Source organism: Dicentrarchus labrax, unplaced genomic scaffold (assembly GCF_905237075.1).
Source record: "Dicentrarchus labrax unplaced genomic scaffold, dlabrax2021, whole genome shotgun sequence".
NCBI lineage: Eukaryota > Metazoa > Chordata > Actinopteri > Moronidae > Dicentrarchus > Dicentrarchus labrax.
In genome coordinates, this window is record NW_026136715.1 from 2,741,458 (window position 1) to 2,757,547 (window position 16,090).

Sequence of the window (16,090 nt, forward strand, 5' to 3'; positions counted from 1 at the left end):
ATATTATATGGAAATTATAAAATAGTGATTTTATAACTATCCTATAATTGTCAGGAAGCAGAAAACCACCACCAGACACACGAGGAGTATATTATTTTCTATATGTTATAAATGTTTATTATCACTATGTTATTAAGTAACTTCAGTGTTCTGCTTCCATTGCTTGTAAAATAATGTAAAATAATGTAATATAATGTAAAATATGTAAAATAATGTAAAATAATGTAATATAATGTAAAATATGTAAAATATGTAAAATAAGGTAAAATAAGGTAAAATAATGTAATATATGTAAAATAATGTAATATATGTAAAATAAGGTAAAATAATGTAAAATAATGTAATACATGTAAAATAAGGTAAAATAATGTAATATATGTAAAATAAGGTCAAATAATGTAATATAATGTAAAATATGTAAAATAGGTAAAATAAGGTAAAATAAGGTAAAATAAGGTAAAATAATGTAATATATGTAAAATAATGTAATATATGTAAAATAAGGTAAAATAATGTAATATAATGTAAAATAATGTAATATATGTAAAATAATGTAAAATAATGTAAAATAATGTAAAATAAGGTAAAATAATATAATATAATGTAAAATAAGGTAAAATAATGTAAAATATATAAAATAATGTAAAATAATGTAATATAATGTAAAATAAGGTAAAATAATGTAATATATGTAAAATAAGGTAAAATAATGTAAAATAAGGTAAAATAAGGTAAAATAATGTAATATAATGTAAAATAATGTAATATAATGTAAAATAATGTAATATAATGTAAAATAAGGTAAAATAATGTAATATAATGTAAAATAATGTAATATAATGTAAAATAATGTAAAATAATGTAATATAATGTAAAATAATGCAGCCCTGCAGCAACTTTGTGGATTTTTGAGGTCATAATTTGTAATTTTGCATTAAACTGCACTTCCTGTTCTATAAGAATATTAATTAATATTAATTAATCAAAGTCAAAGTAGTTACAGAGTGCTTCACAAAAAGTAAAAATAGACAAATACAACATAGAAACCAGTTAAGAGCTAAGTTAGATAGAGAACTTTTTTTTTTTTTTTTGCATCATTTAAAACGTAAATTCAAATTAATGTATCGCCTCCGAGCTCTAACTGATACAGTGTGATTGTTTGTGATTAAAGGTCCAGTGTGAAACATTAAGGAGGATCTATCGGAATATAACATTCATGTTTTCATTCGTGTACAAACACCTGAATTATTGTGTTTTTTGTTACGGTAGAATGAGCCCGCCATGTTGAACCGCCATGTTTCTACAGTAAACCCAGAACGGACACAAACACAAACACAACCAGCTCGTCAAATACAGACGCGAGCGGTGTTCAGTTAGCCACAACTTCACCTGCTAGGTCCTTTAAATCAGCATATATTTCATCCACCCCTCCACGCCACCCCTCTTGACTATTGTCTCCAGATCTGGATCGGCTCCACCTCTTTAATTCTGTTTAATGACTGCGAGCGTCTCCGTCTTCTGTCGAATGTTTCCAGCTGACAGCCGATGAGAGGATGCTCTTGGCAGCGCGACGTGACAGTCCTTAATTGGAATATTTGCTCTAATGAGGATGGAGGATAAAAACGGGGTCAGAGTTTGGATGAGGACACTTTTTGTGTCTGTGAGGCGTTAAAACTGCCCTTATACCCCATATCAGAACCCAACTGCTGAGATATTTCACTCCTGTCTCCTTCTGTTGGACTCTCTCCAAAAAGGCAGCAGATTACTCCTCAATATTTATCTGCCCCCCCCACCTCCAACCCGTGTCCCACAACAAGCAGGACGTCGGAGACCCTGTGTAATGGCTGCCTCTGTCTGTTCAGAGGGCTCTCTAAGACAATAAACAGTTCCAAGCAGATTGGGACACACACTCCTGTTTTGTTGCTTCGTGCCAGGAGGGGGGGGGGAGAAAACCAAGACATGGAGGCAGGCCTTAAAGAGAAAAGGGTGAGGAAGAGGGGGGGATGGGAGCTGATGAGAAACAGATTTTGGGGAGGGGGATCAGGAGGAGATTTTGGGGGATTGTGTGTCCGTGAAGAGCTTTTACTACTTCTCTCTGCACGTGAAAGGCCAGTGTAGCACCCGGAGAACAATGCAGACATAGTTTAGTTAGACAAACTTTGAGACCATAGAAAGCTGCTGATGTGCAGAGTCCATGTCACGGCACACACGCTCCTATTAAAGCAGCACAGATAAGATCCCTCTCTGACACACATAGCTGTTATCTTTACAGGGAGTCTTTTATTCTCTCCGGCCTAGACGAGTTAAAGCTCTAATATGTAACATTTCCTCATTGAACAGTGTATAAACTCTGGCTCTATGTTCTCTGTGTAGTTGAGACCATCGGACGTCTGGATCTTAAGTTATCAGAGAAACAAGCTGAGCTAATGTCAGCAGCAGCTCGGCTCGCAGCCCCTCCGGGACGTCCTTTGTCTGTCCAACAGTGTGGGAGAAGCAGTGATTGTTAAGGTGGAACTGCTTTATTCAGTGTGTTTAGGGGTTTTAATCAGCGGGCCAGTCGTATTTGTACATTGTCACTTTACTTCAGGCCATAAGGATCATTATGAATTTTTATTCCTTCTTCCTTGCTCTATCCCTTCATGAAAATCAGATCGCCTTCGCCATCCTAGAGAAAGAGGGAGATTTAGAAGTGGTTGACTGAATAATAAGTAGTTATATCAGTATATCCTCCACTACACTCCTGCTTGAGTTCCCTGTAATGTGTTCATTTAAGGTTATTATAGCAACAAAAAGTAAATTCCAACAAAATTGCTGCTGCAGCAACATTGAAGCTTCGGCTGTTTGTTGCACTGCGCAATCATTGTACTCGTTTACGTGTTCAGACTTCATCATTTACACAAATACCAGTAAGAAAACACTGAGTGCTGTTTGTTTGTGTCTGTGTGGATTGAGTCATGTTCCCTGCATCGATCCAACGACCTGTGACGTCCGCTGCGTGAATGATTTGGGAACTTTTTGAGGTCAGAGCTGGAAACGGGTTAAACTCCCAGTATTGATCTGTTTGTCTCACCCACAGTGCTGCTGAACCCGTTGGCTTCCCTCACCTTTGTCCTACACAGATAGTCCATGTCCATTTTCAAAGACCCACTTACCTTTGCTCCATTTAACTTTTCTCCACATTTCACTCAGTCCGTCGCCGTCCACCTCCTCCCTCACCCTCACGAATCAGTCTACATTAAGATTAGTGGATTATGGTTTAAAGCAGTGGTTCCCAAACCTTTTTCCTATAGGGACCCTTTTCTATCATTGAGTAAACTAACTGAGTGATTTATTTTATGGATATTTCAGATTATATTAAATACATAACAGTAATAGCACATAACAACTGTTAAACTGTACAATGAACACACACATATTGAACACAATAACTGCAGGATGCAAACTGAAGGAGAATGAATTTTGGATGAATTTTACATCGCAGATTAGTTTTTCTGATGTTTTCTACGAACTTTTAAGGTAATTCTCCGTCTGTGTTATGTTCATTTTATTTTAACCAATGATTCAGACTTCAAGACTCTTTTTGGACAATTTCAGTATTTTCTTCTGATGCTTGGCCATTATTCTGTTAGCCCTTTGGCTGTTTTAACTACTGTGAATAGAGCTTGTGTTCAGCTCTTCAAAGTTTAGATCTTAAATAAACATTTAAACTTTAAAAAGAAAGACTTATAAGCTGAAACTGAGCAGGCATGATGATATTTTGCTATGCTGATGTCGTATTGTTAAAAAAAAACGATTTCATGTCATTTATTTATTATTAGTGTCTCATTGTCCAGATTACCCGTGTTTTCTCTTTGTATGAGGGAGTTACGTCTGGTTTTAAACTCTTAAAAAGTTTAAAAAGGGACTGTTAAGAGTTCAGTTAAAAACTTTTTAATTCTTTATTTAATCCTTTATTTAAACAGGTGGTCCCACTGGAACTTAATAACAATGGGAACAATAATGTGTGTCTGATATGTATTTCCTGCAAAAAAAATATTATTTCCACATTAAAATCCTTCAAAAGTTTTCCTGCTGGACACAAGATGTCTCCTCCTTCACTGTAAAGTCCACTCTCACTGTCAGTGCACCGTTGGATCTTACTGTAGAAGTTTCATACTGGACCAGGACTGACTTCCTGAGTATTTGTGATGATCTTGCAATAAAACAGTAAGGATACAGCGACAGAGAGGTGGAGGTGGGAAGGAAGGCTGAATGGGAGGGTTGGGGGAGATGTGGCGAGGGTCTCTGCTGGACCTTGACTCTGAGCTCAGTTGCTGTTTGACACGCGAGTGAAATGACATTTATCAGGAATGGTGGCACGTGAGCGGAGAGACTCGGATGCTCTGTGATTAATATGGCTGCAGAGTGTTTGATCCCGAGCTCAGATTGATCACTGAAGGTCAGCAGCGTGCCGTAGTTTATGAAACATTATACTACTCCTCTACATCACAGAGGCAGATATTGTACTTTTTACCCCACTACATTTGTCTGACAGCTGCTGAGAGATTTTGAATTGTTTGCTGATAAACTGAAGGAGGAAGTGTTGTTTTATGGGTTTTTTTTTTTGTTGCAAACACTGTTTATTAGTTTTCTATTACCAGTACAAATGACAAAGACAATTTCCCTGACTCCTCCCAATAGCACAGAAACAGGACATTACACTGACAATAATGTATAATAAACAAATCATATCACAACACAGCAGTACAAAGATAAATACAAAATAAATCCAAAACACATACAAAGTAGACTCAAAGCCATCCTTGTCTTAGAGGCTTACATGTTTAACTTTTAATAATGTTTCCTTATGTTAAGGTACATTTCTGAAGAATTAAATAAAACACTTTTTGTCTATTTCTCAGTATGTAAGTTATCTTCCACACATGATGCCATTTCATGAATTCATCAACTTCTTAAGATAAATAAAGTCCTCTTGGAAATCACAAAGCTGTTTGCACAGCGACTCTGATGATGCATTGCTATGGATTAAACTAACCAACAGTATATAAAGTATAAGCTCAACAGTAAACATCTACAGCAGTAAAATGCAACGTTAACAAGCAGAAATATACAAACATCACACTGATAAATGGTGAGCATCGTCACATTAATACTTATAATAAAGTCCAGGTTGACGTCGACAGTCATTTCAATCATTTCACAGATTATTAAATACACATCACACATTTATACAGCGTATAAGTGTAATTTAAAGGAAATGTAGGCTATAAATATAAACATATGGTTGTCCTTTTTGCAGGTTAGCCCCTTCGCTTCGTCCACCACTGTCTGATGATGATGATGATGATGATGATGAAGAGCATCAGCAGCAGTAAAATGAGAGTGTCAACTGTTGAGATGATGGAAAAGTGAAAAGGGCATTCAACGAGACGTACGCAGCCACATGACAAGCAAGGTATGCGATCCGCTCACTGAGAGTGGAAAACAAATAAAACTTAATCCAAACCAGACGGCGACACTTTGTGCTCATCAGACCACAATTATTCACAAAATGGTAAAAAGGTAATGAATGTCAGACTGCTCTGGATCGAACAGCTTTATGTTGTTGTTGTGTTTTCATTTGCTAAACATCTTTCCTGCACCCTGAAAATGAAGAACCTCCAAATTAAAGCCATGTGTTGGATTCCACTCGTCCAATCAGAGCAGAGGTGGAGCTGTGAACGTTTAAACCCACAAACCGGGTCGGCAGTGTGAGATACTACTCCGCTCTGCACAACGTGTGACTGCATGTGAGCGGCCCGTCCTCCACGTATGTGTGGACACAACCTTAGACTCTTTACATGCAACACACACACAGATACACACACACACACACACACACACACACACACACACACACACACACACAGACACACACATATCAGCCTTCGTATGCATTCATACATGCTGCACCGTGTAATGTGTAACAGACACATAAGTCAGAGTTGGGTCAGTTATGTAATAGCTCACTTCCAATATTACTATGATTTTATTTTTGGATGAAGTTGAAAGATCAGAAATGTAGTTTAAGTTTGTATTTGTTGATGTATTTTACTTTAACTCACAGTACGTCAGAATTAATTTGTTTTGCTTGGGGGTGTAATTTAATGTAACTACAGGAACCTTTTCTGTAATCTCTAATCTGTAACAATTCTAATAAAAGTTGCTTGCTCAAGAATATTCTTTAAGTTACAAAATGTTCCTGTCACGCAAAACGTTTGATGTAATGCAACTTTTTTGAGTTAAAATAACTTTGATTAAATCACATTACAACAAAAAATATACTGAGCGAAGGACACATTTTTGATGCTAACAATCTTGGTCTCCATTTTCTTTTCTATAGAATACACTTACATCAATACTTCTTATTGAAATGTCTTTTCTCTCGTCTTTATTTGCATATTTGATGTGGGGGTAATCCAATTTTTGAACTAGTAGTTAGTACCTGTATCTGATTACATTTTTAAAGTAACCCTCCCGACCCTGCCCCCCTTTGAGAAACACAAGATTTGTATATAAGAAACATTTTGACCCGACAGCTTGTGGGTCAGGACCAGCACCACTTGATTTTAAACAGCCAATCATCAGGGTAAAAAAGGAAGCAGATTAAGTCGGTATGATTATTAAAAAAAATACATATTACAGACAGAAAACTGTAAAAAAAAAATATCAGCAAAACTCATCTCTGATTCGAGACAGCATTGAACAGGCTGATCAATCCGTCAGGGTCTACTTTCTCCTTTATGATCTCTCTCTCTAAAGTCTCTAATACAGTTAACCATAAATAATTTATCAGCTACTGTATGAGGAGTCTGAAGTCTTTATGTTGTTTTTGTCTTACTGCAGACGTTTACGAGCAAAGAGGAAAGAAGAAGGAAGGTCAGCCATTTTTGTGTTTTTGTGGTGATGGAAAAACTGTCATGGCCATTTTCAATGGGATCCCTTGACCTCTGACCTCAAGATATCTGATTGAAAACGGGTCTATAGGTAACCACGAGTCTGCACTTTGCAGACATGCCCACTTTATCTGAATCTCTTGCAGTTTTCGGGCATAAATGTGTTATTTTCGCCGAGTGTACTTGAATATTTCTGCACACTGGGGTCCATGAACAGTGTTAGAATAGTATAAATTGGAAAGCTGCCTCCCCTGCAGTTCCCTTCTTGTGCCGCCCCAGTGAAAAACATTTGGACGCGCCCCTGAGTAAAGTACGGGGGGGGGGAATGTTTAACGATCCTCAGATGTCTTTCTGCAGCACAGGAATTTCATACATGTGAGGAAGGGAACACACAGTCCTTACATCAGACCAGCCGGTCCCAAATGTTTTCTGTCATGACTCCACTTGAGAGCTGAAAAGAAATGACGTTACACCGACTCGTGAATTAATTTTAAACACATTACGACCCATCCAGACCGCTCAGGTCGTCTCAGGTCTGCTTTCTGTCCCCAGACTCGAAACTAAGGAACTACAGAGAGGCGGCTTTCAGTTGTTTCAGGAGCAAACTGCTGCAACTCTCAGTTCCTTAAAATCCAGACTTTTAACAGTGAATGTCTCTGTTATGTGTTAATGTGCCCGCATGTTTTTGTTTTTGTTGTTAGTTCGGGTTGATTGTTGTTGTTCTTATTAGTACCCGAGCAGCGACCACTGTTGTGAAATGCAGCACATCATTCGGTGATGGTGGAAATGTGGGTCTCATGCACAGGTGTGGCTCAGCAGCGCCCCCCAAACGCAGCCCTGTTTTACCAATATGTATGAAAACTAGTACGCACGTGTATCCTGACAAGATGATTAAAAAATAAACTCTTGGACCCATTACCCCAAACCAAACAGGAACAGGTTGTCATAACTTCATTGTACTTTGTCCAAACTTAATGTCTCATAGGACACATCATCATAGTGCCACCTACTGGAAACCGGAGGTAAGCAGGCGATCACACCCCGACATGCACGGACTGCGAAGGCCGTTCATCGCTTGCAGCTTTAATTGTTATGATACCGCAGTTTGTATATTCTTTATATATAGTTTCTTTTTCTCAGTGTGCACTTTTTGTTCTCGTCGTTTCAAAACAAGCTTTTGGTTGTAAGCTTTATATTCATAAACATTAGATCACAATAAGGAGACTGATGTCTGAAACCAAACTAACTGGAATGCAGCCCTCACATATTTTCTCAGTTTTCTCTGTCGCTGTAAATCATGTTTATACTTCCATAAACTCACGAGAGACAGATTAAATAAGAGAGTGGTGAAAATTAAAACAGCAGAGTTCAAGATATCCTGTTTTTCAGTTTATAGCAGTGGTTCCCAACCTGGGGGTCGGGACCCCCACTACGGGTCGCCATAGCTTCACAGGGGGTCAGGAGGCCTTGTGGACTTAAAGGGTGTAAGAAGACTTTAAATATTTACACAGTAGGCCGATATCTCAGCATTTGAAGCATCAGAAGTTGTTATTTTTAAGTTGAGACAAGTTGCTTTATTATTTAAGATCTAAACTTTGAGGAACAGAAGTTGTATTCACTGATCCTTCACTGTCTGTCTCATCACTGAACTTTTCTGTCAAACCGCACACCACCAGAATGTAATGAAGGCTTTCTGTTGGAAGATTTAAACTCCCTTCAGAGCTGCAGAAGACGTTACACAGCAGTTTCCTGAGGCTGAACAGTTCCCCTTGTGACCAAAGAACTGAACTTCATGTGTGATACTGGTGGAGGGCAAAGTGGTTGATCATGAACCGTTATTCTGTAGGTAGTTCAGGAAAAGTTCCTGCATGGTCTCATATCTGCTTACTGACAGGACTCACTGCAGGCCGACTAAATATAGTTGGAGCTGCAGGACACATACTGTACTTATGTAAGTATGTAGGTAGGTTGCCAGGTATGTGGAGCAACATAGAGCACAGGCCATTCATTGGCTGAACGGAACATATCCAGAGATAGATAGATAGATAGATAGATAGATAGATAGATAGATAGATAGATAGATAGATAGATAGATAGATAGATAGATAGATAGATAGATAGATAGATAGATAGATAGATAGATAGATGGATGGATGCATGAGTCAGTCTCATAGTTGTTGTTGTCTGCCATCTAGTGGCCTGATAGGAACATTACATGGTGGAAGAAGTACTGCCAACTGGTACTAATATGCAGATGTAGGGTTGAGACTTTTATTGTGAAAGGTACTACCTAAACTACACTACAGGCTGCGATGGAAAGTAACTTAAGTCAAGTTTTGAAGTATTTTACTTGAGTATTTCCATTTTATTGTTTTTTTATACTTCTACTCCACAACATTTGTGAAGGAAATATTGTACTTTTTACTTTTCAAATTAAGATTTAACATGGTTTTCAGCTTCCCACTCATCCTCTCCTCAGTCACTGAAATTTGATGCACTGCTAAAGATTGAACCTGTATTTAGTTTTGGGGGCAGAAAGCAGAGCTGGGGCTCTTTCAGAGAGATATCAGCTGGTAGGAGTTCTCTAAACAGTTTGAGGCCTAAAGAGGTCGAATGATCTAATATTTATATAAAGATTAGAGAAAAGTCCAAACTATGAGATTGAGATATCAGAATTTTGCAAGAATGTTTATATTATATAAATAACCACAGGGGCGAGTTCTCTGCAGAACTTCTACTTTTGATATTCTTCTAACTACTATCACTACTGGGACTTGTAATGGAGTAGGTTATTTTGAGATTGTTGGTACTTTTAATATAGTAAATGATCTGAATACTTCTTCCACCACTGAATACTTTACTGTATTACGCAGAGATATCCAGGGATTTCTCACTAAGGTTAATTATTCAGTCATAATGTAGTTTTTAAAACATTTTCTACAGTATCTACAGGTATAAAAGAGGCTATTTACTGACAAGAATGTTGTTTATTTGATTGATTTTTAATTTATATCCACCTGTGCATCTGTTCTTGTACTTTTTATGACACTTAAAGTTATTAATAAAGTTTATTTTATCTTTGTGTGGTTGGTTGCTTGAAATCCTTTGACTGCAGAACATTTTAGTTTATTTATTAACACGCTAATGGACAACCATAAGGCGGAAGGATACCGTTAAACCCTCACAGTGATCGGGTCCTCGTCATGAGCCAGTATCATGTGTCCTCGTCCATGGAGTCGGTCATGTTGAACCACCATGTTTCTATCTTTGCCGAATGTCATACCCCTCTGGCCTCCAATTTCCCATCTGCCTCTTCATCTGTCACTTCCCAATAAAGGCACAAAAAAAGTTGTTAATCGTGTTGATGATTTTATAATAATTATTCCACTGTAGTAAAACTAAACTCTCTCTTTACACCGGTGTGGACGTCCCTGCCACCATCAGTCCGAAAGGAAAGAAGACCAAGAGGCTGCAATGGCCGAATCAGCTCCTCGGTTACGTTGAGGTATTTTTAGTAGTCTGACATTTATATTCAGACTTTTTACTTGTAAATGAGCACAAATAATGACGCACATGAAGTGTTCCTGGAGATTATTATTATTAATTTAGTTTATTTTCATCATCATCATTCATCAAGTGTCTGTTTGAGTCACAATAAGTTCACAATAAAATAACCAGCCATGTTTCTCTTTAGCACTACTGTGGACACCTCAGACCAAACAGCAGCAGACTTCCTGGTGGCGTCGCTTGTTTAAATCTCACAGGGTATGTTTCACAGATATTTACTAGAGTTAAAAAAGAGTACATCTGCTGTTTATTGCTCTGTCTTATTTAATTAATATTAATTTTGCATTATTGGCCCATGAGAGTTTGTGTGCAGTTCCAGTAAAGTAATCTCTAGGGCAAAGCTTTTTGGCCTTTTGATAAATATAAATGTATTGGGGCACCGAGGCCAAAACTACCTTTATAGTATAAAAATTATATTAAATATTAAACCAAAAACATTATATAAAATATTAAAACACTGACAGAGACCATTTCATTGCACAGTGACTTCATTAAGTCAATTTTTCTGTAATACTTCTACTTTAGTAAAGTTTATGTTGCAGTATTTGTACTACAATACTTTCACAGTGGGGTTGTATTAGTACTTTTAGTTAATGGACCTGAATACGTGTGTTACCGGCTAAGTCTTCCCCTTTAAGAAAGGTGGACTTATATATACATAGCAGGAGCCGGTAGTCGGAGCTAACGGAGCTAACCAGCCATGAGCAGCTGCTGTCAGACTCTCTGTGTCCTCTGGAAACACTCTACTAGAGATTTTACAGTCACTAGAAGCACATTCATGGCAGTTTGGTAAAGTCTCTTTGTGGTTCCTGAGTGGAAACGTTGATTTTATAGCATGGAGGGGTTGGTTGCTGTCGAAAGCTGCCACTCCACATTTCTTACTATTTTAAGTGTGATAACAGTCCTTTTATCTACTCTTTTACTTTCTTTTCAAAGCTTGGGTGAGTTGGACCCAGTCTAGTACAGCCACAGGAGATTGATTGCAAAGGTTTTGAAATGTATTTAGCTTCAGCAATCAGTAATATCTCTTCATTGCTCTCGATACTTTCAGGCTTTCCAACAAACAAGAACAGGAGGAAGCGCTGGATAAAGTAGAAGTCATTGAGCGACTGTCGTCGGAGAACGTCGCCAAAGAGAGTGTCCCCGTCAGATCGTGAGTGTTTGTAGACGAAGAGCCAGGCTCAAGTCCTTCCTTAGCACAGGACAACTAATGATAGCACGTAGCCTGAGGATTTATTTCATCCAAAGGTTCTTGTAAAATCAAGTCAGTATCTTTCTTTCAATCTCTAAATACGTGTTCCCACCCCAGAAGTTTTGCTCCACCGCTGTAGGGTTTGGCAAACCCTTTGGATGTGGCTCCTCAACTTCATCGCCGTGGACTACGAGGCCATCACCGCATGTGTGCAGAAGGACACAGCCGTGCAAGGTGAGCGACATCACATCCATCATGCACGAACTTGCAGTGTAAGACGCCTTAAATCCCTGTTGTCTGGTATCAGTAAACATTCATAACCTCCACTGTGTGTCAATTATTATTCAATTATAGTATTACTCACTTTTAAATGGTTCCAAAACAATTAGGTTTAATTTTGTGTTTTATGATAAATGATTCTGCGGTTTATTTACAGACTGTTTATACATTACGAGGGTTATTGCAGCTATAATCATGAAAGGAAACAAAAAACATTATGATGGTCCTCTGATGGTCTCAGAGTGTGTGGAAAGATTAAAGTGTAACTAAACCTCCCTCCCAGAAAATGTAAAAAAAAATGCAGCAGAGCAAATCAAACGGGGGGCGCGGCCATGTGGCTATGTAGCGAGTGACAAGGGAGGTAACACCGTACAGAGCAACAGACTGATAACCGTTTACTATAGCAGGAGTCGGTAGTCAGAGCTAACGGAGCTAACGGAGCTAACCAGTCATGAGCAGCTGCTGTCAGACTCTCTGTGACCTCTGGAAACACTCTACTAGAGCTTTTACAGTCACTAGAAGCACATTCATGGCAGTAAAGTCTCTGTACCTGTAGCGTACCTGAGTTGAGACGATGGTTTTATAGCATTGAGGGGTTGGTTGGTGTCGAAAGCTGCCACCACATTCGTTACCTGCCTCCAGAGCAGCAAAAGTGTCAATAGTCGGGTTTCAACCAGAAGAAGGCAATTTATTACTTTAGCAAAATATGTAGAATTATTTTTGCTCTAAAACGTCCAAATTTGGACCTGAATCAATCAACAACACTAGTAAACACCCGTATACAGCTGGAAAATTGTTTTTGGGGCTTAGTTACTCTTGAAGATTATAGAGATTATAATTCAGTTTCTAGAAAGCCAATAACAACATTTTCCTGCCACTGACGAGATATTCAGGTAATCCATGTTTTCACTGTTACTGTTGATATATTTATAGAACATAATCTTCGTCTTGAAAGATGAATATAATCAGAAATGCTGGTGGTGGCTGACAACTTAAAGTGTTCATTATAATATTAAACAGTACCTCAACAGGAACTTTCAGCCTTTACAATAAAGCAGATCTAACCGATATTGGTACAAAGGGAGATAAAATAACCTGTGCTAACTACAGGTGCAGACAGATTTAGAGCTTATAATAAATAAAGCTTAGATAAAATAAATCCAAACAGTATGTCACACAGGAAACTGATTTATTTAAGGTTAAAATTCATGAGAAGTGTTGAGGAGCTGAGGAGCTCTTACCAATATAACCAAGAACCACTCAGTGTTTAAAATGTAAATTATTAAACTGATGGATACAGTGACGAGAAGGGAACAACATAATATGGTCGAGTTATCAGCTCGTCATCCCGGCTTGAACCAGCTCGGATCAACATTAAAATCATGAATATTTCCAGAACAAAACAAGTCTGTCCGACTTTAATCTCACTGTGAACTTGACCTGTTGCTTAGGTGAGTATGACGAGTTATTACGAAATACAGATGAAGTGTGTGAAGAGAAAACGTGTAAAGACAAGCCAGTGAGTCAGTGTTCACCTGAGCTGTACCTGTCTCACAGTCTGGAGGGTGGAACCACCTGTCTGCAGTCCGCTCCCCTCTTTCAGGTGGTTTGTTAATAGTTAACACAGTGATTCCCAACCTTTCTTCCTTAAGGGACCCTTTTTATATCGTTAACTGACATATTTTATGGATATTAAAGAAAACTGTAAAATGAACCCAAACAGTTTTTTTAATCAGTTTTATTTGGTAAAAAGTTATAAAAGATGTGTAAAATGTCGATCAAATATGCTATAAATTATTCTTCCCATTTAAAATAATGCAAAAACCAAGAATGTGATGCATTAAGCATTTACTATGATGTCGTTATATAGACAGACTTTCTTTCAGCACCCACAACTGACTTCCAGGACTTACAAGTAGAGGTTCAATAAATCCTAAAAGTAACTAAATATTATCAGCAAACTATAGTTAAACTAATAACTAGTCTAGTTATTCCACTGTTTCCCAGTTTGGTTTTCTTTGCAGTGAGTTTTACTGCCTCACAGAGCCTGTAGCGCTGTATGGATACAGTTTCTAAAGGAGTGATCACACAACAGAAGCCACCTTTCTGTCCCTGACTCTCAACCCTGCTGACACCGTTAACCCCTGATCGGCTGGTTGTAGTTTGTTTGTGTCTTCTGGCAGCAGATTATCTGAACACTGAAACAGGTTTCTGTGCTTGAGAAGATAACCAGGGTGGGAAGACTCATCCTTTCTCTTTCCTAATGGCACCGTGAGTCACGACGCAGACGCTGATCTATGCTGATGATTTCATACCTGATGTGGAGCCCTGATGATGAGTGTGTCCCTGCCTGAACTAGGACAGTTGTGTCACTCGATTATGTCTCAGAGGCAAATATTAGTGCATTTATTTTGACAGCTTTAGTTAGTTTGCAGAGTCCGATTATTAATAATTTTATGTTTAACTATAAAATTATGTATTTTTTATGGATTAAAGGTTTGTCCACACCAAGAATGTTCTCGCTGTGTCGGCAGCTTAATATGAAAATGGATAAAGTTATTGATGAGCTGCTGTAAGTGTAACTCTCTAATTTAGTCTAATCGCCACAACTTTTCCCCAGATTTTGTCCAATCGTTGTAGTTTCCTGCACAAAATGGTGAGTCACACGTCACCAGACTCACGTCCTTGTCTCTAGTCGTGAAAATGCAAATGTGTGCAACACATCAACGTCACACATTTAGCCTCATAAGCCTGAGTGTTTTTGTTAAGGTTACTTGGAACAATTGATTTCATTCTCCCTGGAACAAGTTGCCTTTTTCCAATTTTCACTTTTTCCTGTAATTTCACTGCAAAACAAAGCCTAAAAACATTTTTCATGAAATGCCGCTGTGAAATCAGGCATTTTTTTTCTAACAGTCACAAAAAAGTCTGTGAGATCCTGGAGGGACTTACTAAAAGAGAAGTATATAAATATGTCTATATATATATATATGTATATATACATATATATAGAGAGAGAGGACATGTTTTGACAGTTCTGTCTGTCTCAGGTGTGATTTGCTGCTGTTTAATAAGTTGTGTACCACAAACCGATCATCTGTCACATTACCGCTTTTGTCCACAGGCGGCCGCCAGAATCAACACACAATTAAAGTTCATTGTCGGACCTGCTAACGTTAACTCAGCTTGTTTCTCTGCTAACTTAAGATTCCAGATGTCTGATGACTAAAACAAACCACCAAGATCTAAACAGTGGATGGTAAAAACTGGATAAAAAGTCGATGTATGACAGCTTCTGGCAGATACAACCACAACGCTGACGCAGGCACATTTCTCTGAGTGTGAACATTGTTGGAAACATTTGGAATAATGTAAGAACTCAACTACATATAGAACAGAGCTAATGTTTATATGGAGTATGTTGCTCAGAGATTAGTTGATGATCAAAGTGGTTGCAGACTAATTGTTGCAGCTTTAAGAGTTTAAGTGATACTGGATGTCTGGAAACCATTTCTCTTTACTGACTCTCTGTTTGAGTGCTGCTGATATTTTGAGAAAAGAAATTGAAATCAAACCCTGCTGACGTCCACGTCTCCCAGCAGCCAAAATACTGAAGCTGAAAATGAAACCAACTTGTGCAGCTTCGCTTTAAATTCTCAGGAATCCTGAGTACAGTTGGTTGGGAATTTCTAAGGTGAGATGAGGACAGTCCCTCTCCACAGCGAAAGAATCACAGCCATCATGTGTTTGGGATTAGACGGACTCGCTGTTAGAGACGTGACACTGATGGAAAGTCTTTGAGGCCACCGCAGAGCTGGAGTCTAAATACCCCTGAGGGCCTCAGACATGGTGGTAAAGGGAAATTCTGAAACACAATAATAATCTGCAACTATTTGATGATCAATTTAAGACATTTTTCAAGCAGAAATTCCAAATATTTGATGGTTTTAACGTTTCATATGTGAGGTTTTAGTGCAACAAACAAAGGAAGTCACATCATGACGTCTCTAGGAAACTGTGATGGGGATTTTTCACTATTTTCTGATGTTTTAAAGACAAAAGTCAACCAATTAAATCAGATAATTGAGAAAAGAATCAGTAATGAAAACAATATTTA